The sequence below is a fragment of the Oncorhynchus masou genome, unplaced genomic scaffold (assembly GCF_036934945.1).
Source record: "Oncorhynchus masou masou isolate Uvic2021 unplaced genomic scaffold, UVic_Omas_1.1 unplaced_scaffold_2651, whole genome shotgun sequence".
NCBI lineage: Eukaryota > Metazoa > Chordata > Actinopteri > Salmoniformes > Salmonidae > Oncorhynchus > Oncorhynchus masou.
This window is the reverse complement of record NW_027009086.1, coordinates 1-7,500: the sequence shown is the minus strand read 5'-3', so window position 1 is coordinate 7,500 and position 7,500 is coordinate 1. Positions and strand designations below refer to the sequence as shown.

Sequence of the window (7,500 nt, the reverse complement as noted above, 5' to 3'; positions counted from 1 at the left end):
TAGAAGCCATTTTAGATCATTGGGATGCATCCTCTGTGTTTTACGGAAAGGAGGAGCCAGAGGAGTACATTACCATGATAGTTGTCACGACGACTGTCCTGTTCTCCAAGCTGAATGTGTCATTGGACAACAACACCTCATTTTGGACCAGAACAGTTTGTCAATGTCATTCCAGTAGCCAATCTGCGAGAGGTAGGGAGGGGGTTAAAACCAGGCAAAACTGTATTTTCATCAAATCAAAATAATTTCTCCATGTGCCTGTGTGTCTATTCCTACCCGTTGTGGTCGTTGCTCTTCAGTTCAAACATACGTCCATGGTGTAGTTGACTCTGCGGCCGTAGTGGTCAAACTGGATGTTACCTGTTAGACCCTGGATGCGCACCTGGAGACAGGACAACAGAGAACACAGGTCAGAACAAAAGAACAGGCAGCAACATAGAACAATAAGGACACATAGGACCAAAGGATACCTGTTTGAGTGTGCGTTCCATGTCTATGCCCTGGTTCAGGGAGCAGCTGGGTTGGCCAGACAGTCTCCAGCATTTCCTCTACGGGGAGATGTCTATCTTCTGACGACGCAGGTTCCTGAAGGCCTCGGCCATCACCAACACCCCCATGGGAGCAGGCAGGTGTACTGGGGAGAGGGGAAGAGGAGGGAGGGACGGAGAGAGAGGAAGAGGAGGTAGACGGAGAGGGGGAAGAGGAGGAGGATGGAGAGGGGGGAAGAGGGAGGAGGATGGAGAGAGGAAGAAGGGGAGGAGGGACGGGGGAGAGGAAAAGGAGGAGGATGGAGGAGAGGAAGAGGAGGAGGATGGAGAGAGAGGTAGAGGAGGAGGACGGAGAGAGAGGAAAAGGAGGAGGATGGAGAGAGAGAGGGAAGAGGAGGAGACGGGGAGAGGGAAGAGGAGGAAGGAGGAGAGAGGAAGGAGGAGGACGGGGAGAGAGGAAAAGGAGGAGGAGGGCGGAGAGAGAGAAAGAGGAGGAGGATGGAGAGAGGAAGAGAGGAGGAGGACGGGGAGAGGAAAATGAGGAGGATGGAGAGAGAGGGAAGAGGAGGAGGGACGGGGGGAGAGGGGGAAAGGAGGAGGGACGGAGGAGAGAGGAGAGGAGGAGGGACGGAGAGAGAGGAAGAGGAGGAGGGACGGAGAGAGAGGAAGAGGAGGGAGGGACGGAGAGAGAGGAAGAGGAGGAGGAGGACGGGGAGAGAGGAAAAGGAGGAGGGACGGAGAGAGAGGAAGAGGAGGAGGATGGAGAGAGAGGGAAGAGGAGGAGGACGGAGAGAGAGAGGAAGAGGGGAGGAGGATGGAGAGAGAGGAAGAGGAGGAGGATGGAGAGAGAGAGGAAGAGGAGGAGGGGCGGGGGAGAGGGGAAAGGGAGGAGGGACGGAGAGAGGAAGAGGAGGAGGGCCGGGGGAGAGGGGAAAGGAGGGAGGGACGGAGAGAGAGGAAGAGGAGGAGGACGGAGAGAGAGGGAGAGGAGGGACGGGGGGAGAGGAGGGAAGGAGGAGGACGGAGAGAGAGGAAGAGGAGGAGGATGGAGAGAGAGGAAGAGGAGGAGGGGACGGAGAGAGAGAGGGAAAAGGAGGAGGGACGGAGAGAGAGGGAAGAGGGGAGGAGGATGGAGAGAGGAAGAGGAGAGGGACGGGGAGAGGAAAAAAGGAGGAGGATGGAGAGAGAGAGGAAGAGGAGGAGGACGGGGGAGAGAGGAAGAGGAGAGGGACGAGAGAGAGGAAGAGGGGAGGAGGGAATGGGGAGAGAGGAAGAGGGAGGAGGGGACGGAGAGAAGAAGAGGAGGAGGGACGGGGAGAGAGGAAGAGGGGAGGAGGGGCGGAGAGAGAGGAAGGGAGGAGGGGCGGGAGAGAGAGGAAGAGGAGGAGGGACGGAGAGGAGAGGGAAGGAGGGGACGGGGAGAGAGGAAGAGGAGGAGGACGGGGAGAGAGGAAGAGGAGGGAGGATGGAGAGGGGAAGAGGAGAAGGAGCGGGGGAGAGAGGGAGAGGAGGAGGACGGGGAGAGGAAGAGGAGGGAGGACGGAGAGAGAGGAAGAGGAGGGAGGACGGGGAGAGAGGGAAGAGGAGGAGGATGGAGAGAGAAGAAGAGGAGGAGGGACGGGGGAGAGAGGAAGGAGGAGGGGCTGGAGAGAGGAAGAGGAGGAGGGGACGGGGAGAGAGGAAGAGGAGGGAGGGGCGGAGAGAGGAAGAGGGAGGAGGAGCGGGGGAGAGAGGGAAGAGGAGGAGGACAGGGGGAGAGGGGAAAAGGAGGAGGATGGAGAGAGGGAAGAGGAGGAGGACCGGACGGAGAGGGAGGAAGAGGAGGAGGGGACGGGGGAGAGAGGAAGAGGAGGAGGGGACGGAGAGAGGAGAGGGGAGGAGGATGGAGATGGAGAGGGGAAGAGGAGGAGGGACGGAGAGAGGGAAGAGGAGAGGACGGGGAGAGAGGAAGAGGAGGAGGGACGGAGAGAGAGGAAGAGGAGGAGGATGGAGAGGGGGAAAGGGAGGAGGGACGGGGGAGGGAAAGGAGGAGGGACGGAGAGAGAGGAAGGAGGAAGGGGAGGAGAGGAAGAGGGAGGAGGAGCGGAGAGAGAGGAAGAGGAGGAGGACGGGGAGAGGGGAAGAGGAGGAGGGACGGAGAGAGAGGAGGAGGGGCGGGGGAGAGGGGAAAAGGAGGAGGGACGGAGAGAGAGGAAGAGGAGGAGGATGGAGAGAGAGGAAGAGGAGGAGGGACGGAGAGAGAGGAAGAGGGAGGGAGGGACGGGAGAGGGGGAAAGGAGGAGGATGGAGAGAGGAAGAGGAGGGAGGATGGAGAGAGGGAGGAGGAAGGACGGGGAGAGAGGAAGAGGAGGAAGGGACGGAGAGAGAGGAAGAGGAGGGGGATGGAGAGAGAAGAAGAGGAGGAGGACGAGGGAAAGGAAAAGGACTGGAGAGAGGGAAAGGAGGAGGACGCGGAGAGAGGAAGAGGAGGAGGACGGAGAGAGGGAAGAGGAGGAGGGACGGAGGGAGAGAGGAGAGAGGAGGAGGATGGGGAGAGAGGAAGAGGAGGAGGATGGAGAGAAGGAGGAGGGGAGGACAGAGAGAGGAAGAGGGGCGGGGAGAGAGGAGAAGAGGAGGAGGATGGAGAGAGAGGAAGAGGATGGAGGGAGGGGACGGAGAGAGAGGAAGGAGGGGAGGATGGAGAGAGGGGGAAGAGGAGAAGGAAAGAGAGGAAGAGAGGAGGAGATGGAGAGAGAGGGAAGAGGACGAGGATGGAGGAGAGGGGAAGAGGAGGAGGCGGGGAGAGGGAAAGAGGAGGAGGACGGAGAGAGAGGAAGAGGAGGAGGGACGGAGAGAGGAAGAGGAGGAGGGACGGAGAGAGGGGAAAGGAGGCGGGACGGGGGAGAGGGGAAAGGAGGAGGACGGAGAGAGGGAAAAGAGGGAGGGGAGGACGGGGGAGAGGGGAAAAGGAGGGGAGGACGGAGAGAGAGGAAGAGGAGCGGAGCGGAGGGAAGAGGGAGGAGAGAGGAGAAGAGGAGGAGGACGGAGAGAGAGAGGAAGAGGAGGGAGGGACGGGGGAGAGGGGAAGAGGAGGAGGATGGGGAGAGGAAGAGGAGGAGGGGCGGGGGAGAGAGGAAGAGGAGGAGGCGGGGAGAGAGGAGAGGAAGGACGGAGAGGAAGAGGAGCGGACGGAGAGAGAGGAAGAGGAGGAGGACGGGAGGAAGAGGAGGAGGAGGATGGAGAGAGGGAAGAGGAGGAGGACGGAGAGAAAGGAGTAGATTAGATGATTTTACATGAACAGCCTAGAGCCTATAGCAGACATGAAGATGTCTGTTTGAGAGATAGGCAAGGCCTGTTCAGGCTGTGGGTTCCTCTCTTGACGATCCACTGGATTACATTTGAACATTTTAGTAATTTAGTTGTTGCTCTTATCCAGAGCGACTTACGGTCAAAGGGCAAGTGTTGGTTCAGGTTCAGGTTTTGGGAGGTGGGTTGTGGTGAAAAGGGGTTATTTAACATACTCTTTGAAGGAGGAAGGTTTCAGGTGTTTTTGGAAGATGGGTAGGAGAAGCTGCTTCCACCATTGGGGTGCCAGAATAGAGAGAGCTTGGACTGGGCTGCCATCGTGGGTGTGGGAGGGCCAAGAGAATAGAGGTGGCAGAACGGAGTGCTCGGGTTGGGGTGTAGGATTTGAGCCAGAGCCTGAAGTTAGAGGGGCAGTTCCTCTTGCTCCTCTGTAGGGAAGCACCATGGTCTTCCAGTGGATCTAAGTTTTCAGCTGGGTGCCAGTGGAGTGAGGACGGGTGACATGGAGAATTTGGGAAGGTTGGATGTGTTGCAGGGGTTAGGTGGAGCAAGCAGGGAACCCAGCCAACAGTGAGTTGCAGTCCAGAGAGGTGATGACATTTATCTGGATTAGGACCTTTGCCACTTCCTGTGTGAGGCAGGGTCACTTGTAGAGAACGTCAGGGTGTTGTCCAGGGTCACACCGAGTTGTCAACCGTGGTGGAGAAGTCTTTGAGTGGACAAGCCTTCCCTGGGAGGAAGAGAAGCTCTGTCTTGTCGAGGCTGAGCTTGAGGTGGTAGGCCGACATCCAAGCTGGGATATCTCCCAGGCATGCAGAGATTCATGTCACCACCTGGGTGTCAGAAGGGGGAAGAGGAGAAAAGTAGTTGAGTGTCATTCGTATAGCAATGATAGGAGAGACCATGTGAGGATATGATTGAGCCGAGTGACTTGGTGTATAGAGAGAAGAGGAGGAGGGCCAAAAACCAAGCCCTGGGGTACACCAGTAGTGAGAGTATGTGGTGCAGACACAGATCCTCTCCACATCACCTGGTAGGAGCAGCCTGCCAGGTAGGATGCAATCCAACAGTGTACAGAGCCTGAGACGTCCAGGCCTGAGGAAGGTGGAAAGGGAGGATCTGATGGTTCCACGCTGTCAAAGGCAGCGGATAGATCTAGGAGGATGAGAACAGGAGGCTTGAGTCCGTTTTGGCAGTGCGGAGAGCCTCATAGCAGAAAAGCAGTCTCAATTGAGTGACCAGTCTTGAAGCCTGGCTGTTTGGGGTCAGGAAGATCGTTCTGATAGAGATAACAAGAGAGTTGATCAGAAACAGCACACTCAAGTGTTTTCAAAAGGAAAGAAAGAAGAGAGGGTTTTAAAGGTCAGATGAGTCGAGTGTTGGTTTCTTGAGGAGGGGACCGACTCGGGACATTTTGAAGTCAGAGAGGATGCAGCCAGTAGTCAGGGATCAGTTGATGAGGGAAGTAAGGAATGGGAGAAGGGAGGAAGGAATGGGGTCGAGCGGGCAGGTTGTCGGGTGGCCAGACCTCACTAATCGCAGGATTTTATCTAGAGAGAGAGGGGAGAAAGAGGTCAAGACATAGGGTAGTTATGTGTGAGGGGAACCAGTGGACTCAATAGGCTGAGTGAATGAGTGGGACCAGTGGACTCAATAGGCTGAGTGAATGAGTGGGACCAGTGGACTCAATAGGCTGAGTGAATGAGTGGGACCAGTGGACTCAATAGGCTGAGTGAATGAGTGGGACCAGTGGACTCAATAGGCTGAGTGAATGAGTGGGACCAGTGGACTCAATAGGCTGAGTGAATGAGTGGGACCAGTGGACTCAATAGGCTGAGTGAATGAGGAACAGATGTCGTCAACATTCTTTTCAAAGTGGTTGACAAAGTCGTCCGGAGAGAGGGAGCAGGAATGGGGAGGAATGGAGGATAAAGGAGGGAGAAAAAGGTGGAAAATAGTTTCCTAGAGTTAGAGGCAGAAGCTTGAAATTTAGAGTGATAGAAAGTTGCTTTTGCAGTGGATACATAGGAAGATAAAGTAGAGAGAAGGGACTGAAAGGATGATAGGTCCTCCAGAAGTTTAGTTTTCCTTATTTTTCACTCAGCTGCCGCAGCCCTATTCTATGCGCTTGCAATGAGTCACTCAGCCACGGAGCTGGATAGGAGGGCTGAGCTGGATAGGAGGGCCGAGCTGGATAGGAGGGCCGAGCCGGATAGGAGGGCCGAGCCGGATAGGAGGGCCGAGCCGGATAGGAGGGCCGAGCCGGATAGGAGGGCCGAGCCGGATAGGAGGGCCGAGCCGGTTAGGAGGGCCGAGCTGGATAGGAGGGCCGAGCCGGATAGGAGGGCCGGGCCGGATAGGAGGGCCGAGCCGGATAGGAGGGGCCGAGCCGGATAGGAGGGCCGAGCCGAATAGGAGGGCCGAGCCGGATAGGAGGGCCGAGCCGGATAGGAGGGCCGAGCTGGATAGGAGGGCCGAGCTGGCCGGAAGGAAAGGGACAGTGCGAATCATATGATGCAAAAAGGGAGGAGAATAGGGTTGAAGAGGGGGAGATAGGTGACAACAATGTCAAGCTTGAGTGGACAAGTGACAGTGATAGCATGGAATTCAAATGAGGAGATGGAGAAATGAGTAGCCCTGTGCCATCCCCATGACAACCAGACGCTCTTGGGCTATGAGAGAACATGTGGTCTGTTGAAGAGAGCAGCTGGAGTAGCAGTGTTCGCTGGGGTGATACATGTCTCTGTCAGGGCCAAAAAGTCAAGGGACTGAAGGGCAGCATAGGCTGAGATGAACTCTGCATTCTGGACCGCATTTAAGCAGTTCAAACGCTGCCAGAGACCTTGAATTCCACATGGGTTGTGCACACAGGGTACATTAATTACAAGGGTTGCAGCCAAGGGGTGGGGAGCGCCTGTAAAGCCTACAGGGAGAAGCATGAACAGGTTTAGAAAACATACACATGGTTGCCAAAGCTACAAAGAGCAAATGAGATCATCTGAAAATAACTAAGTAACATACGATAGTGAGAAAGTGGTGTGGAACCTTCCTATCTTTCCTTCACGAAGAACTCTGCAGAAATGTATGAATTAAGTCTCATTTATGTGAATGAATGGATCCCCATGAGACCCGTCTGCGGCAATGAGATACTGATTTAAGAGAGACATGACAGTCTTCAAGAGGAGGTTTATCTAACAGATCTGTAATCAGGTAAGACAAACAGCACTACGGAGGTATTCACACACATAGCAGGGTGCCCTCACGTCAACAACCACACACACACACATAGCAGGGTGCCCTCACGTCAACAACCACACACACACACATAGCAGGGTGCCCTCACGTCAACAACCACACACACACACATAGCAGGGTGCCCTCACGTCAACAACCACACACACACACATAGCAGGGTGCCCTCACGTCAACAACCACACACACACACATAGCAGGGTGCCCTCACGTCAACAACCACACACACACACATAGCAGGGTGCCCTCACGTCAACAACACACACACACACACATAGCAGGGTGCCCTCACGTCAACAACCACACACACACACATAGCAGGGTGCCCTCACGTCAACAACCACAAACACACACATAGCAGGGTGCCCTCCACGTCAACAACCACACACACACACATAGCAGGGTGCCCTCACGTCAACAAACACACACACACACATAGCAGGGTGCCCTCACGTCAACAACACACACACACACA

The 7,500-nt window shown here is 55.7% G+C and overlaps 1 pseudogene; it reads right to left on the bottom strand.

Annotated features, from left to right (window-relative positions):
• Window positions 1-617, bottom strand: part of LOC135533774 (glutamate receptor 4-like) — a 33,791-nt pseudogene extending 33,174 nt beyond the window's left edge.
• Window positions 618-7,500: the final 6,883 nt, after the last annotated feature.